Source organism: Phyllobates terribilis, unplaced genomic scaffold, assembly GCF_046119375.1.
Source record: "Phyllobates terribilis strain yellow unplaced genomic scaffold, ASM4611937v1 Scaffold_393__1_contigs__length_1774422, whole genome shotgun sequence".
Taxonomy (NCBI): domain Eukaryota; kingdom Metazoa; phylum Chordata; class Amphibia; order Anura; family Dendrobatidae; genus Phyllobates; species Phyllobates terribilis.
Window position 1 is genome coordinate 703,468 of NW_027363153.1, and position 17,677 is coordinate 721,144.

The 17,677-nt window shown below is 45.2% G+C and overlaps 13 non-coding genes and 1 pseudogene across 13 annotated transcripts; all 14 read right to left on the reverse strand.

Moving 5' to 3' along the window:
- Positions 1–361: 361 nt before the first annotated feature.
- LOC141224609 (U2 spliceosomal RNA) lies at positions 362–552 on the reverse strand. The gene has a single exon (XR_012291945.1). It is a non-coding gene; the product is annotated as a U2 spliceosomal RNA (small nuclear RNA).
- Positions 553–1,667: 1,115 nt separating this feature from the next.
- LOC141224610 (U2 spliceosomal RNA) lies at positions 1,668–1,858 on the reverse strand. The gene has a single exon (XR_012291946.1). It is a non-coding gene; the product is annotated as a U2 spliceosomal RNA (small nuclear RNA).
- A 1,118-nt stretch (positions 1,859–2,976) lies between these two features.
- LOC141224611 (U2 spliceosomal RNA) lies at positions 2,977–3,167 on the reverse strand. The gene has a single exon (XR_012291947.1). It is a non-coding gene; the product is annotated as a U2 spliceosomal RNA (small nuclear RNA).
- A 1,115-nt stretch (positions 3,168–4,282) lies between these two features.
- Positions 4,283–4,464, reverse strand: LOC141224487 (U2 spliceosomal RNA). Its single transcript, XR_012291895.1, has one exon. It is a non-coding gene; the product is annotated as a U2 spliceosomal RNA (small nuclear RNA).
- Positions 4,465–5,258: 794 nt separating this feature from the next.
- LOC141224571 (U2 spliceosomal RNA) lies at positions 5,259–5,350 on the reverse strand (annotated as a pseudogene).
- Positions 5,351–6,465: 1,115 nt separating this feature from the next.
- On the reverse strand, positions 6,466–6,656 carry LOC141224612 (U2 spliceosomal RNA). The gene has a single exon (XR_012291948.1). It is a non-coding gene; the product is annotated as a U2 spliceosomal RNA (small nuclear RNA).
- Positions 6,657–7,777: 1,121 nt separating this feature from the next.
- Positions 7,778–7,968, reverse strand: LOC141224613 (U2 spliceosomal RNA). Its single transcript, XR_012291949.1, has one exon. It is a non-coding gene; the product is annotated as a U2 spliceosomal RNA (small nuclear RNA).
- A 1,115-nt stretch (positions 7,969–9,083) lies between these two features.
- LOC141224614 (U2 spliceosomal RNA) lies at positions 9,084–9,274 on the reverse strand. Its single transcript, XR_012291950.1, has one exon. It is a non-coding gene; the product is annotated as a U2 spliceosomal RNA (small nuclear RNA).
- A 1,115-nt stretch (positions 9,275–10,389) lies between these two features.
- LOC141224377 (U2 spliceosomal RNA) lies at positions 10,390–10,580 on the reverse strand. The gene has a single exon (XR_012291804.1). It is a non-coding gene; the product is annotated as a U2 spliceosomal RNA (small nuclear RNA).
- Positions 10,581–11,701: 1,121 nt separating this feature from the next.
- On the reverse strand, positions 11,702–11,892 carry LOC141224615 (U2 spliceosomal RNA). Its single transcript, XR_012291951.1, has one exon. It is a non-coding gene; the product is annotated as a U2 spliceosomal RNA (small nuclear RNA).
- Positions 11,893–13,007: 1,115 nt separating this feature from the next.
- LOC141224617 (U2 spliceosomal RNA) lies at positions 13,008–13,198 on the reverse strand. The gene has a single exon (XR_012291953.1). It is a non-coding gene; the product is annotated as a U2 spliceosomal RNA (small nuclear RNA).
- Positions 13,199–14,313: 1,115 nt separating this feature from the next.
- Positions 14,314–14,504, reverse strand: LOC141225051 (U2 spliceosomal RNA). The gene has a single exon (XR_012292377.1). It is a non-coding gene; the product is annotated as a U2 spliceosomal RNA (small nuclear RNA).
- A 1,112-nt stretch (positions 14,505–15,616) lies between these two features.
- Positions 15,617–15,807, reverse strand: LOC141224618 (U2 spliceosomal RNA). Its single transcript, XR_012291954.1, has one exon. It is a non-coding gene; the product is annotated as a U2 spliceosomal RNA (small nuclear RNA).
- Positions 15,808–16,918: 1,111 nt separating this feature from the next.
- On the reverse strand, positions 16,919–17,112 carry LOC141224407 (U2 spliceosomal RNA). The gene has a single exon (XR_012291832.1). It is a non-coding gene; the product is annotated as a U2 spliceosomal RNA (small nuclear RNA).
- Positions 17,113–17,677: the final 565 nt, after the last annotated feature.

A 17,677-nucleotide genomic window follows, 5' to 3' on the forward strand; every position in this document is an offset into this window, starting at 1 on the left:
ATGGTGTGTGTGCAACAATATACTGAAAGGTCAATTATATTGTGCAGCTTATCTCACCACCTGTAGTTATTTAGGTGAAAGCTCCAAAATGCTTGCCTAATATGTCTGTTTATCCAAAAGGAAGTAAAAAGGGAGAGCTAGAAAGATAGCATTGCATCACATTACATGGCAATGCAATGCACAGTTGCTGAAGTTGAACCAAAATGAGCTTGTAATCTGGCTTCTGCAACTTTGAACATGAAAAATCCAATGAGGAGAAGAAAAGCAAAGCCAAAGAGTCCATCCCAAAATCCGACAAACAAGCAAAATGAACAAAAAACATTGAATTCAATTCTTTCTGATTTTAGAAACTGCATTAAAGAAGGGGTGCACCGGTCCTGGAGATACTGCAATACCAGGTCAATGCGTGGAGTGGACAGAGCAAGCTCTTTTTCCATCTCCCTGTTCTAAAAATCCATTTAATATATGGTCCCCAGATAGGGGACGTATCAGATATTAAACTGATAAGAACAGATACTACACTTGATCTTAGCCAAAAGGCCGAGAAGCGATAACCAGAATTGGTTTCAAACTACGGAGCCACCCAAGGATCCTGAAAAGTCCATTTGTGGAGATGAGCTCCTGGACTCCCGTTAAGAAGACATGTTGTCAACCTCTAGATCCCTTACATGCCTGCACTTTTCGGCTTGCTGCTGCTGCAATCCACGCGTTTTAGATCTGCATAACTCCACCTCTTTAAACACAGCACCTTCACCCCCTGCTGTTCCCACCCGCCTCAACACCGTTGGAAGGGAGGAGAACCAATTAAGGCGGGGGGTGGGGTGGAACGAGCAGCTGTCTACCCTTAGCAGGAGGGCTCCTGATTACATACCTCTCCTGCTGCTGCTGCTGCTGGCTGTCCAGCAGCAGACTGAAGGTGGCTGCTGCTGTGCACAGGTATATAAAGGCTCAGAACCTATTATGACACGCGCAGCCAGCGTTCCATTGCCACATTCCATCTACTGCAGGCAGGATACCTGGCTGGCTGAATGTCGCTGAGAAGCTCACAGAGACCGCCATAAGCAACAGTTTAACAGAATGCCACAGACTAATCAACCAAACTTTTTGGGTTGGGTTCTCTTTTATAGTCTGCAGGCATTAAATGAAAGAAGTCAGTGTTCCAGCAGAAGGAGACAACGTTTCAGAAAAGGCATTGTAGCAAACCAAAAAAGAAATTTTAAGCGCAGCAGAGTAACCAGCGCACATACCTGTTAGCTCAGGTGAGTTTAAAAGGCTGCTGTTGATAACAAGGGCATTTGCTAAATAGATGGTGTGTGTGCAACAATATACTGAAAGGTCAATTATATTGTGCAGCTTATCTCACCACCTGTAGTTATTTAGGTGAAAGCTCCAAAATGCTTGCCTAATATGTCTGTTTATCCAAAAGGAAGTAAAAAGGGAGAGCTAGAAAGATAGCATTGCATCACATTACATGGCAATGCAATGCACAGTTGCTGAAGTTGAACCAAAATGAGTTTGTAATCTGGCTTCTGCAACTTTGAACATGAAAAATCCAATGAGGAGAAGAAAAGCAAAGCCAAAGAGTCCATCCCAAAATCCGACAAACAAGCAAAATGAACAAAAAACATTGAATTCAATTCTTTCTGATTTTAGAAACTGCATTAAAGAAGGGGTGCACCGGTCCTGGAGATACTGCAATACCAGGTCAATGCGTGGAGTGGACAGAGCAAGCTCTTTTTCCATCTCCCTGTTCTAAAAATCCATTTAATATATGGTCCCCAGATAGGGGACGTATCAGATATTAAACTGATAAGAACAGATACTACACTTGATCTTAGCCAAAAGGCCGAGAAGCGATAACCAGAATTGGTTTCAAACTACGGAGCCACCCAAGGATCCTGAAAAGTCCATTTGTGGAGATGAGCTCCTGGACTCCCGTTAAGAAGACATGTTGTCAACCTCTAGATCCCTTACATGCCTGCACTTTTCGGCTTGCTGCTGCTGCAATCCACGCGTTTTAGATCTGCATAACTCCACCTCTTTAAACACAGCACCTTCACCCCCTGCTGTTCCCACCCGCCTCAACACCGTTGGAAGGGAGGAGAACCAATTAAGGCGGGGGGTGGGGTGGAACGAGCAGCTGTCTACCCTTAGCAGGAGGGCTCCTGATTACATACCTCTCCTGCTGCTGCTGCTGCTGCTGGCTGTCCAGCAGCAGACTGAAGGTGGCTGCTGCTGTGCACAGGTATATAAAGGCTCAGAGCCTATTATGACACGCGCAGCCAGCGTTCCATTGCCACATTCCATCTACTGCAGGCAGGATACCTGGCTGGCTGAATGTCGCTGAGAAGCTCACAGAGACCGCCATAAGCAACAGTTTAACAGAATGCCACAGACTAATCAACCAAACTTTTTGGGTTGGGTTCTCTTTTATAGTCTGCAGGCATTAAATGAAAGAAGTCAGTGTTCCAGCAGAAGGAGACAACGTTTCAGAAAAGGCATTGTAGCAAACCAAAAAAGAAATTTTAAGCGCAGCAGAGTAACCAGCGCACATACCTGTTAGCTCAGGTGAGTTTAAAAGGCTGCTGTTGATAACAAGGGCATTTGCTAAATAGATGGTGTGTGTGCAACAATATACTGAAAGGTCAATTATATTGTGCAGCTTATCTCACCACCTGTAGTTATTTAGGTGAAAGCTCCAAAATGCTTGCCTAATATGTCTGTTTATCCAAAAGGAAGTAAAAAGGGAGAGCTAGAAAGATAGCATTGCATCACATTACATGGCAATGCAATGCACAGTTGCTGAAGTTGAACCAAAATGAGCTTGTAATCTGGCTTCTGCAACTTTGAACATGAAAAATCCAATGAGGAGAAGAAAAGCAAAGCCAAAGAGTCCATCCCAAAATCCGACAAACAAGCAAAATGAACAAAAAACATTGAATTCAATTCTTTCTGATTTTAGAAACTGCATTAAAGAAGGGGTGCACCGGTCCTGGAGATACTGCAATACCAGGTCAATGCGTGGAGTGGACAGAGCAAGCTCTTTTTCCATCTCCCTGTTCTAAAAATCCATTTAATATATGGTCCCCAGATAGGGGACGTATCAGATATTAAACTGATAAGAACAGATACTACACTTGATCTTAGCCAAAAGGCCGAGAAGCGATAACCAGAATTGGTTTCAAACTACGGAGCCACCCAAGGATCCTGAAAAGTCCATTTGTGGAGATGAGCTCCTGGACTCCCGTTAAGAAGACATGTTGTCAACCTCTAGATCCCTTACATGCCTGCACTTTTCGGCTTGCTGCTGCTGCAATCCACGAGTTTTAGATCTGCATAACCCCACCTCTTTAAACACAGCACCTTCACCCCCTGCTGTTCCCACCCGCCTCAACACCGTTGGAAGGGAGGAGAACCAATTAAGGCGGGGGGTGGGGTGGAACGAGCAGCTGTCTACCCTTAGCAGGAGGGCTCCTGATTACATACCTCTCCTGCTGCTGCTGCTGCTGGCTGTCCAGCAGCAGACTAAAGGTGGCTGCTGCTGTGCACAGGTATATAAAGGCTCAGAGCCTATTATGACACGCGCAGCCAGCGTTCCATTGCCACATTCCATCTACTGCAGGCAGGATACCTGGCTGGCTGAATGTCGCTGAGAAGCTCACAGAGACCGCCATAAGCAACAGTTTAACAGAATGCCACAGACTAATCAACCAAACTTTTTGGGTTGGGTTCTCTTTTATAGTCTGCAGGCATTAAATGAAAGAAGTCAGTGTTCCAGCAGAAGGAGACAACGTTTCAGAAAAGGCATTGTAGCAAACCAAAAAAGAAATTTTAAGCGCAGCAGAGTAACCAGCGCACATACCTGTTAGCTCAGGTGAGTTTAAAAGGCTGCTGTTGATAACAAGGGCATTTGCTAAATAGATGGTGTGTGTGCAACAATATACTGAAAGGTCAATTATATTGTGCAGCTTATCTCACCACCTGTAGTTATTTAGGTGAAAGCGCCAAAATGCTTGCCTAATATGTCTGTTTATCCAAAAGGAAGTAAAAAGGGAGAGCTAGAAAGATAGCATTGCATCACATTACATGGCAATGCAATGCACAGTTGCTGAAGTTGAACCAAAATGAGCTTGTAATCTGGCTTCTGCAACTTTGAACATGAAAAATCCAATGAGGAGAAGAAAAGCAAAGCCAAAGAGTCCATCCCAAAATCCGACAAACAAGCAAAATGAACAAAAAACATTGAATTCAATTCTTTCTGATTTTAGAAACTGCATTAAAGAAGGGGTGCACCGGTCCTGGAGATACTGCAATACCAGGTCAATGCGTGGAGTGGACAGAGCAAGCTCTTTTTCCATCTCCCTGTTCTAAAAATCCATTTAATATATGGTCCCCAGATAGGGGACGTATCAGATATTAAACTGATAAGAACAGATTTTTTTTTTTTTTTTTTGAAAGCCCGAATTCGTGTACAAAACCCGAGTGCGCTTAAAAAAGTGACAAGTGCCACAAAAAAAGTGCACTAGGATGCTGGTCTTCTTGAAACCCTCTCCAAAAGGAGAAGGGTCCCCCAAACCATTCCCCGTCCCTCCGAGCCAAAAGGCCACAGCGAGGAACAGGGACAAAAAGCCACCTCCAGCCGAAGCCAGAGGCGACCCAATCTTACCCCCAGCACCTGCCCGAGTTCTCACCCGAGCAAGGCACTGGGAGCCAAAGACTGTGCTCCCCTCCCGGAAGAGGGGAGCCAACAACGCTCTCCTCCCGAAAGAGGAGAGCCAGGGGGGTTCAGGGGGGAGCGGAACCTGATGGCCACACACTCCCCCCCTAGACCTGCCAAGAGAGGAACCCGTAAGGGAACCGCATCCCGACAAAATCCTAGTAGGACGTGACACACGTGAATAAGTGGACACACAGTGACAAAGAAATTAAATAAATAGTGAAGGTTTCACAGTATAATACTGCCCGGACCTTCGACCGGGAATTGAAAAATTCCCCGTCCTAAGGCCAGAAGGCCCGGAATAAGGGTGTGTGCGAAGAAAGAAAATTTGAAGTGCTTGTGCAAATGTGCCATAAACTCAAGTGGGGTTCCCAATCCCAGTGAGTTAAGGCACCCCAGGGTCACCACTCCTGGGGCACTTCACACTTCGGGCTTTCGATCTTCCCCGGCCCAATGGCGTCGATCCTGGGGGGCCATGCTTTCCACCAGATGACTATATTAGCCACCTGGCGTACTAACAAGCGCCTAAACCCCAGTGTGCATAATGTATCAATCTACTAGGGCGGCCAACATCCAAAACCGCCTTTTCGAAAGATACTACACTTGATCTTAGCCAAAAGGCCGAGAAGCGATAACCAGAATTGGTTTCAAACTACGGAGCCACCCAAGGATCCTGAAAAGTCCATTTGTGGAGATGAGCTCCTGGACTCCCGTTAAGAAGACATGTTGTCAACCTCTAGATCCCTTACATGCCTGCACTTTTCGGCTTGCTGCTGCTGCAATCCACGCGTTTTAGATCTGCATAACTCCACCTCTTTAAACACAGCACCTTCACCCCCTGCTGTTCCCACCCGCCTCAACACCGTTGGAAGGGAGGAGAACCAATTAAGGCGGGGGGTGGGGTGGAACGAGCAGCTGTCTACCCTTAGCAGGAGGGCTCCTGATTACATACCTCTCCTGCTGCTGCTGCTGCTGGCTGTCCAGCAGCAGACTGAAGGTGGCTGATGCTGTGCACAGGTATATAAAGGCTCAGAGCCTATTATGACACGCGCAGCCAGCGTTCCATTGCCACATTCCATCTACTGCAGGCAGGATACCTGGCTGGCTGAATGTCGCTGAGAAGCTCACAGAGACCGCCATAAGCAACAGTTTAACAGAATGCCACAGACTAATCAACCAAACTTTTTGGGTTGGGTTCTCTTTTATAGTCTGCAGGCATTAAATGGAAGAAGTCAGTGTTCCAGCAGAAGGAGACAACGTTTCAGAAAAGGCATTGTAGCAAACCAAAAAAGAAATTTTAAGCGCAGCAGAGTAACCAGCGCACATACCTGTTAGCTCAGGTGAGTTTAAAAGGCTGCTGTTGATAACAAGGGCATTTGCTAAATAGATGGTGTGTGTGCAACAATATACTGAAAGGTCAATTATATTGTGCAGCTTATCTCACCACCTGTAGTTATTTAGGTGAAAGCTCCAAAATGCTTGCCTAATATGTCTGTTTATCCAAAAGGAAGTAAAAAGGGAGAGCTAGAAAGATAGCATTGCATCACATTACATGGCAATGCAATGCACAGTTGCTGAAGTTGAACCAAAATGAGCTTGTAATCTGGCTTCTGCAACTTTGAACATGAAAAATCCATTGAGGAGAAGAAAAGCAAAGCCAAAGAGTCCATCCCAAAATCCGACAAACAAGCAAAATGAACAAAAAACATTGAATTCAATTCTTTCTGATTTTAGAAACTGCATTAAAGAAGGGGTGCACCGGTCCTGGAGATACTGCAATACCAGGTCAATGCGTGGAGTGGACAGAGCAAGCTCTTTTTCCATCTCCCTGTTCTAAAAATCCATTTAATATATGGTCCCCAGATAGGGGACGTATCAGATATTAAACTGATAAGAACAGATACTACACTTGATCTTAGCCAAAAGGCCGAGAAGCGATAACCAGAATTGGTTTCAAACTACGGAGCCACCCAAGGATCCTGAAAAGTCCATTTGTGGAGATGAGCTCCTGGACTCCCGTTAAGAAGACATGTTGTCAACCTCTAGATCCCTTACATGCCTGCACTTTTCGGCTTGCTGCTGCTGCAATCCACGCGTTTTAGATCTGCATAACTCCACCTCTTTAAACACAGCACCTTCACCCCCTGCTGTTCCCACCCGCCTCAACACCGTTGGAAGGGAGGAGAACCAATTAAGGCGGGGGGTGGGGTGGAACGAGCAGCTGTCTACCCTTAGCAGGAGGGCTCCTGATTACATACCTCTCCTGCTGCTGCTGCTGCTGGCTGTCCAGCAGCAGACTGAAGGTGGCTGCTGCTGTGCACAGGTATATAAAGGCTCAGAGCCTATTATGACACGCGCAGCCAGCGTTCCATTGCCACATTCCATCTACTGCAGGCAGGATACCTGGCTGGCTGAATGTCGCTGAGAAGCTCACAGAGACCGCCATAAGCAACAGTTTAACAGAATGCCACAGACTAATGAACCAAACTTTTTGGGTTGGGTTCTCTTTTATAGTCTGCAGGCATTAAATGAAAGAAGTCAGTGTTCCAGCAGAAGGAGACAACGTTTCAGAAAAGGCATTGAAAAAAAAGCAAACCAAAAAAGAAATTTTAAGCGCAGCAGAGTAACCAGCGCACATACCTGTTAGCTCAGGTGAGTTTAAAAGGCTGCTGTTGATAACAAGGGCATTTGCTAAATAGATGGTGTGTGTGCAACAATATACTGAAAGGTCAATTATATTGTGCAGCTTATCTCACCACCTGTAGTTATTTAGGTGAAAGCTCCAAAATGCTTGCCTAATATGTCTGTTTATCCAAAAGGAAGTAAAAAGGGAGAGCTAGAAAGATAGCATTGCATCACATTACATGGCAATGCAATGCACAGTTGCTGAAGTTGAACCAAAATGAGCTTGTAATCTGGCTTCTGCAACTTTGAACATGAAAAATCCAATGAGGAGAAGAAAAGCAAAGCCAAAGAGTCCATCCCAAAATCCGACAAACAAGCAAAATGAACAAAAAACATTGAATTCAATTCTTTCTGATTTTAGAAACTGCATTAAAGAAGGGGTGCACCGGTCCTGGAGATACTGCAATACCAGGTCAATGCGTGGAGTGGACAGAGCAAGCTCTTTTTCCATCTCCCTGTTCTAAAAATCCATTTAATATATGGTCCCCAGATAGGGGACGTATCAGATATTAAACTGATAAGAACAGATACTACACTTGATCTTAGCCAAAAGGCCGAGAAGCGATAACCAGAATTGGTTTCAAACTACGGAGCCACCCAAGGATCCTGAAAAGTCCATTTGTGGAGATGAGCTCCTGGACTCCCGTTAAGAAGACATGTTGTCAACCTCTAGATCCCTTACATGCCTGCACTTTTCGGCTTGCTGCTGCTGCAATCCACGCGTTTTAGATCTGCATAACTCCACCTCTTTAAACACAGCACCTTCACCCCCTGCTGTTCCCACCCGCCTCAACACCGTTGGAAGGGAGGAGAACCAATTAAGGCGGGGGGTGGGGTGGAACGAGCAGCTGTCTACCCTTAGCAGGAGGGCTCCTGATTACATACCTCTCCTGCTGCTGCTGCTGCTGGCTGTCCAGCAGCAGACTGAAGGTGGCTGCTGCTGTGCACAGGTATATAAAGGCTCAGAGCCTATTATGACACGCGCAGCCAGCGTTCCATTGCCACATTCCATCTACTGCAGGCAGGATACCTGGCTGGCTGAATGTCGCTGAGAAGCTCACAGAGACCGCCATAAGCAACAGTTTAACAGAATGCCACAGACTAATGAACCAAACTTTTTGGGTTGGGTTCTCTTTTATAGTCTGCAGGCATTAAATGAAAGAAGTCAGTGTTCCAGCAGAAGGAGACAACGTTTCAGAAAAGGCATTGTAGCAAACCAAAAAAGAAATTTTAAGCGCAGCAGAGTAACCAGCGCACATACCTGTTAGCTCAGGTGAGTTTAAAAGGCTGCTGTTGATAACAAGGGCATTTGCTAAATAGATGGTGTGTGTGCAACAATATACTGAAAGGTCAATTATATTGTGCAGCTTATCTCACCACCTGTAGTTATTTAGGTGAAAGCTCCAAAATGCTTGCCTAATATGTCTGTTTATCCAAAAGGAAGTAAAAAGGGAGAGCTAGAAAGATAGCATTGCATCACATTACATGGCAATGCAATGCACAGTTGCTGAAGTTGAACCAAAATGAGCTTGTAATCTGGCTTCTGCAACTTTGAACATGAAAAATCCAATGAGGAGAAGAAAAGCAAAGCCAAAGAGTCCATCCCAAAATCCGACAAACAAGCAAAATGAACAAAAAACATTGAATTCAATTCTTTCTGATTTTAGAAACTGCATTAAAGAAGGGGTGCACCGGTCCTGGAGATACTGCAATACCAGGTCAATGCGTGGAGTGGACAGAGCAAGCTCTTTTTCCATCTCCCTGTTCTAAAAATCCATTTAATATATGGTCCCCAGATAGGGGACGTATCAGATATTAAACTGATAAGAACAGATACTACACTTGATCTTAGCCAAAAGGCCGAGAAGCGATAACCAGAATTGGTTTCAAACTACGGAGCCACCCAAGGATGCTGAAAAGTCCATTTGTGGAGATGAGCTCCTGGACTCCCGTTAAGAAGACATGTTGTCAACCTCTAGATCCCTTACATGCCTGCACTTTTCGGCTTGCTGCTGCTGCAATCCACGCGTTTTAGATCTGCATAACTCCACCTCTTTAAACACAGCACCTTCACCCCCTGCTGTTCCCACCCGCCTCAACACCGTTGGAAGGGAGGAGAACCAATTAAGGCGGGGGGTGGGGTGGAACGAGCAGCTGTCTACCCTTAGCAGGAGGGCTCCTGATTACATACCTCTCCTGCTGCTGCTGCTGCTGGCTGTCCAGCAGCAGACTGAAGGTGGCTGCTGCTGTGCACAGGTATATAAAGGCTCAGAGCCTATTATGACACGCGCAGCCAGCGTTCCATTGCCACATTCCATCTACTGCAGGCAGGATACCTGGCTGGCTGAATGTCGCTGAGAAGCTCACAGAGACCGCCATAAGCAACAGTTTAACAGAATGCCACAGACTAATCAACCAAACTTTTTGGGTTGGGTTCTCTTTTATAGTCTGCAGGCATTAAATGAAAGAAGTCAGTGTTCCAGCAGAAGGAGACAACGTTTCAGAAAAGGCATTGTAGCAAACCAAAAAAGAAATTTTAAGCGCAGCAGAGTAACCAGCGCACATACCTGTTAGCTCAGGTGAGTTTAAAAGGCTGCTGTTGATAACAAGGGCATTTGCTAAATAGATGGTGTGTGTGCAACAATATACTGAAAGGTCAATTATATTGTGCAGCTTATCTCACCACCTGTAGTTATTTAGGTGAAAGCTCCAAAATGCTTGCCTAATATGTCTGTTTATCCAAAAGGAAGTAAAAAGGGAGAGCTAGAAAGATAGCATTGCATCACATTACATGGCAATGCAATGCACAGTTGCTGAAGTTGAACCAAAATGAGCTTGTAATCTGGCTTCTGCAACTTTGAACATGAAAAATCCAATGAGGAGAAGAAAAGCAAAGCCAAAGAGTCCATCCCAAAATCCGACAAACAAGCAAAATGAACAAAAAACATTGAATTCAATTCTTTCTGATTTTAGAAACTGCATTAAAGAAGGGGTGCAAAGGTCCTGGAGATACTGCAATACCAGGTCAATGCGTGGAGTGGACAGAGCAAGCTCTTTTTCCATCTCCCTGTTATAAAAATCCATTTAATATATGGTCCCCAGATAGGGGACGTATCAGATATTAAACTGATAAGAACAGATACTACACTTGATCTTAGCCAAAAGGCCGAGAAGCGATAACCAGAATTGGTTTCAAACTACGGAGCCACCCAAGGATCCTGAAAAGTCCATTTGTGGAGATGAGCTCCTGGACTCCCGTTAAGAAGACATGTTGTCAACCTCTAGATCCCTTACATGCCCGCACTTTTCGGCTTGCTGCTGCTGCAATCCACGCGTTTTAGATCTGCATAACTCCACCTCTTTAAACACAGCACCTTCACCCCCTGCTGTTCCCACCCGCCTCAACACCGTTGGAAGGGAGGAGAACCAATTAAGGCGGGGGGTGGGGTGGAACGAGCAGCTGTCTACCCTTAGCAGGAGGGCTCCTGATTACATACCTCTCCTGCTGCTGCTGCTGCTGGCTGTCCAGCAGCAGACTGAAGGTGGCTGCTGCTGTGCACAGGTATATAAAGGCTCAGAGCCTATTATGACACGCGCAGCCAGCGTTCCATTGCCACATTCCATCTACTGCAGGCAGGATACCTGGCTGGCTGAATGTCGCTGAGAAGCTCACAGAGACCGCCATAAGCAACAGTTTAACAGAATGCCACAGACTAATCAACCAAACTTTTTGGGTTGGGTTCTCTTTTATAGTCTGCAGGCATTAAATGAAAGAAGTCAGTGTTCCAGCAGAAGGAGACAACGTTTCAGAAAAGGCATTGAAAAAAAAGCAAACCAAAAAAGAAATTTTAAGCGCAGCAGAGTAACCAGCGCACATACCTGTTAGCTCAGGTGAGTTTAAAAGGCTGCTGTTGATAACAAGGGCATTTGCTAAATAGATGGTGTGTGTGCAACAATATACTGAAAGGTCAATTATATTGTGCAGCTTATCTCACCACCTGTAGTTATTTAGGTGAAAGCTCCAAAATGCTTGCCTAATATGTCTGTTTATCCAAAAGGAAGTAAAAAGGGAGAGCTAGAAAGATAGCATTGCATCACATTACATGGCAATGCAATGCACAGTTGCTGAAGTTGAACCAAAATGAGCTTGTAATCTGGCTTCTGCAACTTTGAACATGAAAAATCCAATGAGGAGAAGAAAAGCAAAGCCAAAGAGTCCATCCCAAAATCCGACAAACAAGCAAAATGAACAAAAAACATTGAATTCAATTCTTTCTGATTTTAGAAACTGCATTAAAGAAGGGGTGCACCGGTCCTGGAGATACTGCAATACCAGGTCAATGCGTGGAGTGGACAGAGCAAGCTCTTTTTCCATCTCCCTGTTCTAAAAATCCATTTAATATATGGTCCCCAGATAGGGGACGTATCAGATATTAAACTGATAAGAACAGATACTACACTTGATCTTAGCCAAAAGGCCGAGAAGCGATAACCAGAATTGGTTTCAAACTACAGAGCCACCCAAGGATCCTGAAAAGTCCATTTGTGGAGATGAGCTCCTGGACTCCCGTTAAGAAGACATGTTGTCAACTTCTAGATCCCTTACATGCCTGCACTTTTCGGCTTGCTGCTGCTGCAATCCACGCGTTTTAGATCTGCATAGCTCCACCTCTTTAAACACAGCACCTTCACCCCCTGCTGTTCCCACCCGCCTCAACACCGTTGGAAGGGAGGAGAACCAATTAAGGCGGGGGGTGGGGTGGAACGAGCAGCTGTCTACCCTTAGCAGGAGGGCTCCTGATTACATACCTCTCCTGCTGCTGCTGCTGCTGGCTGTCCAGCAGCAGACTGAAGGTGGCTGCTGCTGTGCACAGGTATATAAAGGCTCAGAGCCTATTATGACACGCGCAGCCAGCGTTCCATTGCCACATTCCATCTACTGCAGGCAGGATACCTGGCTGGCTGAATGTCGCTGAGAAGCTCACAGAGACCGCCATAAGCAACAGTTTAACAGAATGCCACAGACTAATCAACCAAACTTTTTGGGTTGGGTTCTCTTTTATAGTCTGCAGGCATTAAATGAAAGAAGTCAGTGTTCCAGCAGAAGGAGACAACGTTTCAGAAAAGGCATTGTAGCAAACCAAAAAAGAAATTTTAAGCGCAGCAGAGTAACCAGCGCACATACCTGTTAGCTCAGGTGAGTTTAAAAGGCTGCTGTTGATAACAAGGGCATTTGCTAAATAGATGGTGTGTGTGCAACAATATACTGAAAGGTCAATTATATTGTGCAGCTTATCTCACTACCTGTAGTTATTTAGGTGAAAGCTCCAAAATGCTTGCCTAATATGTCTGTTTATCCAAAAGGAAGTAAAAAGGGAGAGCTAGAAAGATAGCATTGCATCACATTACATGGCAATGCAATGCACAGTTGCTGAAGTTGAACCAAAATGAGCTTGTAATCTGGCTTCTGCAACTTTGAACATGAAAAATCCAATGAGGAGAAGAAAAGCAAAGCCAAAGAGTCCATCCCAAAATCCGACAAACAAGCAAAATGAACAAAAAACATTGAATTCAATTCTTTCTGATTTTAGAAACTGCATTAAAGAAGGGGTGCACCGGTCCTGGAGATACTGCAATACCAGGTCAATGCGTGGAGTGGACAGAGCAAGCTCTTTTTCCATCTCCCTGTTCTAAAAATCCATTTAATATATGGTCCCCAGATAGGGGACGTATCAGATATTAAACTGATAAGAACAGATACTACACTTGATCTTAGCCAAAAGGCCGAGAAGCGATAACCAGAATTGGTTTCAAACTACGGAGCCACCCAAGGATCCTGAAAAGTCCATTTGTGGAGATGAGCTCCTGGACTCCCGTTAAGAAGACATGTTGTCAACCTCTAGATCCCTTACATGCCTGCACTTTTCGGCTTGCTGCTGCTGCAATCCACGCGTTTTAGATCTGCATAACTCCACCTCTTTAAACACAGCACCTTCACCCCCTGCTGTTCCCACCCGCCTCAACACCGTTGGAAGGGAGGAGAACCAATTAAGGCGGGGGGTGGGGTGGAACGAGCAGCTGTCTACCCTTAGCAGGAGGGCTCCTGATTACATACCTCTCCTGCTGCTGCTGCTGCTGGCTGTCCAGCAGCAGACTGAAGGTGGCTGCTGCTGTGCACAGGTATATAAAGGCTCAGAGCCTATTATGACACGCGCAGCCAGCGTTCCATTGCCACATTCCATCTACTGCAGGCAGGATACCTGGCTGGCTGAATGTCGCTGAGAAGCTCACAGAGACCGCCATAAGCAACAGTTTAACAGAATGCCACAGACTAATCAACCAAACTTTTTGGGTTGGGTTCTCTTTTATAGTCTGCAGGCATTAAATGAAAGAAGTCAGTGTTCCAGCAGAAGGAGACAACGTTTCAGAAAAGGCATTGTAGCAAACCAAAAAAGAAATTTTAAGCGCAGCAGAGTAACCAGCGCACATACCTGTTAGCTCAGGTGAGTTTAAAAGGCTGCTGTTGATAACAAGGGCATTTGCTAAATAGATGGTGTGTGTGCAACAATATACTGAAAGGTCAATTATATTGTGCAGCTTATCTCACCACCTGTAGTTACTTAGGTGAAAGCTCCAAAATGCTTGCCTAATATGTCTGTTTATCCAAAAGGAAGTAAAAAGGGAGAGCTAGAAAGATAGCATTGCATCACATTACATGGCAATGCAATGCACAGTTGCTGAAGTTGAACCAAAATGAGCTTGTAATCTGGCTTCTGCAACTTTGAACATGAAAAATCCAATGAGGAGAAGAAAAGCAAAGCCAAAGAGTCCATCCCAAAATCCGACAAACAAGCAAAATGAACAAAAAACATTGAATTCAATTCTTTCTGATTTTAGAAACTGCATTAAAGAAGGGGTGCACCGGTCCTGGAGATACTGCAATACCAGGTCAATGCGTGGAGTGGACAGAGCAAGCTCTTTTTCCATCTCCCTGTTCTAAAAATCCATTTCATATATGGTCCCCAGATAGGGGACGTATCAGATATTAAACTGATAAGAACAGATACTACACTTGATCTTAGCCAAAAGGCCGAGAAGCGATAACCAGAATTGGTTTCAAACTACGGAGCCACCCAAGGATCCTGAAAAGTCCATTTGTGGAGATGAGCTCCTGGACTCCCGTTAAGAAGACATGTTGTCAACCTCTAGATCCCTTACATGCCTGCACTTTTCGGCTTGCTGCTGCTGCAATCCACGCGTTTTAGATCTGCATAACTCCACCTCTTTAAACACAGCACCTTCACCCCCTGCTGTTCCCACCCGCCTCAACACCGTTGGAAGGGAGGAGAACCAATTAAGGCGGGGGGTGGGGTGGAACGAGCAGCTGTCTACCCTTAGCAGGAGGGCTCCTGATTACATACCTCTCCTGCTGCTGCTGCTGGCTGTCCAGCAGCAGACTGAAGGTGGCTGCTGCTGTGCACAGGTATATAAAGGCTCAGAGCCTATTATGACACGCGCAGCCAGCGTTCCATTGCCACATTCCATCTACTGCAGGCAGGATACCTGGCTGGCTGAATGTCGCTGAGAAGCTCACAGAGACCGCCATAAGCAACAGTTTAACAGAATGCCACAGACTAATCAACCAAACTTTTTGGGTTGGGTTCTCTTTTATAGTCTGCAGGCATTAAATGAAAGAAGTCAGTGTTCCAGCAGAAGGAGACAACGTTTCAGAAAAGGCATTGTAGCAAACCAAAAAAGAAATTTTAAGCGCAGCAGAGTAACCAGCGCACATACCTGTTAGCTCAGGTGAGTTTAAAAGTCTGCTGTTGATAACAAGGGCATTTGCTAAATAGATGGTGTGTGTGCAACAATATACTGAAAGGTCAATTATATTGTGCAGCTTATCTCACCACCTGTAGTTATTTAGGTGAAAGCTCCAAAATGCTTGCCTAATATGTCTGTTTATCCAAAAGGAAGTAAAAAGGGAGAGCTAGAAAGATAGCATTGCATCACATTACATGGCAATGCAATGCACAGTTGCTGAAGTTGAACCAAAATGAGCTTGTAATCTGGCTTCTGCAACTTTGAACATGAAAAATCCAATGAGGAGAAGAAAAGCAAAGCCAAAGAGTCCATCCCAAAATCCGACAAACAAGCAAAATGAACAAAAAACATTGAATTCAATTCTTTCTGATTTTAGAAACTGCATTAAAGAAGGGGTGCACCGGTCCTGGAGATACTGCAATACCAGGTCAATGCGTGGAGTGGACAGAGCAAGCTCTTTTTCCATCTCCCTGTTCTAAAAATCCATTTAATATATGGTCCCCAGATAGGGGACGTATCAGATATTAAACTGATAAGAACAGATACTACACTTGATCTTAGCCAAAAGGCCGAGAAGCGATAACCAGAATTGGTTTCAAACTACGGAGCCACCCAAGGATCCTGAAAAGTCCATTTGTGGAGATGAGCTCCTGGACTCCCGTTAAGAAGACATGTTGTCAACCTCTAGATCCCTTACATGCCTGCACTTTTCGGCTTGCTGCTGCTGCAATCCACGCGTTTTAGATCTGCATAACTCCACCTCTTTAAACACAGCACCTTCACCCCCTGCTGTTCCCACCCGCCTCAACACCGTTGGAAGGGAGGAGAACCAATTAAGGCGGGGGTGGGGTGGAACGAGCAGCTGTCTACCCTTAGCAGGAGGGCTCCTGATTACATACCTCTCCTGCTGCTGCTGCTGGCTGTCCAGCAGCAGACTGAAGGTGGCTGCTGCTGTGCACAGGTATATAAAGGCTCAGAGCCTATTATGACACGCGCAGCCAGCGTTCCATTGCCACATTCCATCTACTGCAGGCAGGATACCTGGCTGGCTGAATGTCGCTGAGAAGCTCACAGAGACCGCCATAAGCAACAGTTTAACAGAATGCCACAGACTAATCAACCAAACTTTTTGGGTTGGGTTCTCTTTTATAGTCTGCAGGCATTAAATGAAATAAGTCAGTGTTCCAGCAGAAGGAGACAACGTTTCAGAAAAGGCATTGTAGCAAACCAAAAAAGAAATTTTAAGCGCAGCAGAGTAACCAGCGCACATACCTGTTAGCTCAGGTGAGTTTAAAAGGCTGCTGTTGATAACAAGGGCATTTGCTAAATAGATGGTGTGTGTGCAACAATATACTGAAAGGTCAATTATATTGTGCAGCTTATCTCACCACCTGTAGTTATTTAGGTGAAAGCTCCAAAATGCTTGCCTAATATGTCTGTTTATCCAAAAGGAAGTAAAAAGGGAGAGCTAGAAAGATAGCATTGCATCACATTACATGGCAATGCAATGCACAGTTGCTGAAGTTGAACCAAAATGAGCTTGTAATCTGGCTTCTGCAACTTTGAACATGAAAAATCCAATGAGGAGAAGAAAAGCAAAGCCAAAGAGTCCATCCCAAAATCCGACAAACAAGCAAAATGAACAAAAAACATTGAATTCAATTCTTTCTGATTTTAGAAACTGCATTAAAGAAGGGGTGCACCGGTCCTGGAGATACTGCAATACCAGGTCAATGCGTGGAGTGGACAGAGCAAGCTCTTTTTCCATCTCCCTGTTCTAAAAATCCATTTAATATATGGTCCCCAGATAGGGGACGTATCAGATATTAAACTGATAAGAACAGATTTTTTTGATTGAATATATCTTTTATTAGCACAAAAAATAAGTTAACAGACAGTGTACAGTGCCGCAGCCCAGTACACACAGAATTCTACATCATATTTACATAGCATGAGGATACGACGCACTAACTAGACACATCACACCCCTATGCTACACAAAACACTCAATCTGAAAGAAAAAGCATGTCAATCAATACAGTACGACGAACTGTGATAAGGGATGGGGATTGGGAAAAAGGGGATGGGGAGGGGAAAATCACAGGCCCGAAGCTTTATTGAAAGACAAGACACATAAGGGGAATGGAGGAGGAGGGGTTAGTCCTCGTCCTCGTCCTCCGGACCGTCCATGATGGAATAGTCTCTGAGCAGGCTGTGGATCAGCCTGCGGCAGTCCTGGATGGACATCCTCTCCCTCCTCAAGATGAGCCGGTTCCTGGCGACCCAAACGGCATCCTTGAAGCAGTTCATAAGGCGCCAAGCCTCCTGGATGGCTCCGACGGTATGAACCCCAGGGAAGAGTCCGTAAAGCACAGAATGGTGCGATAGGCTCGCCCTGGGGACAGAGTTCCTCAGGTCGTCCTCAAGTGCAGTCAATAGGCGCTGTGCAAA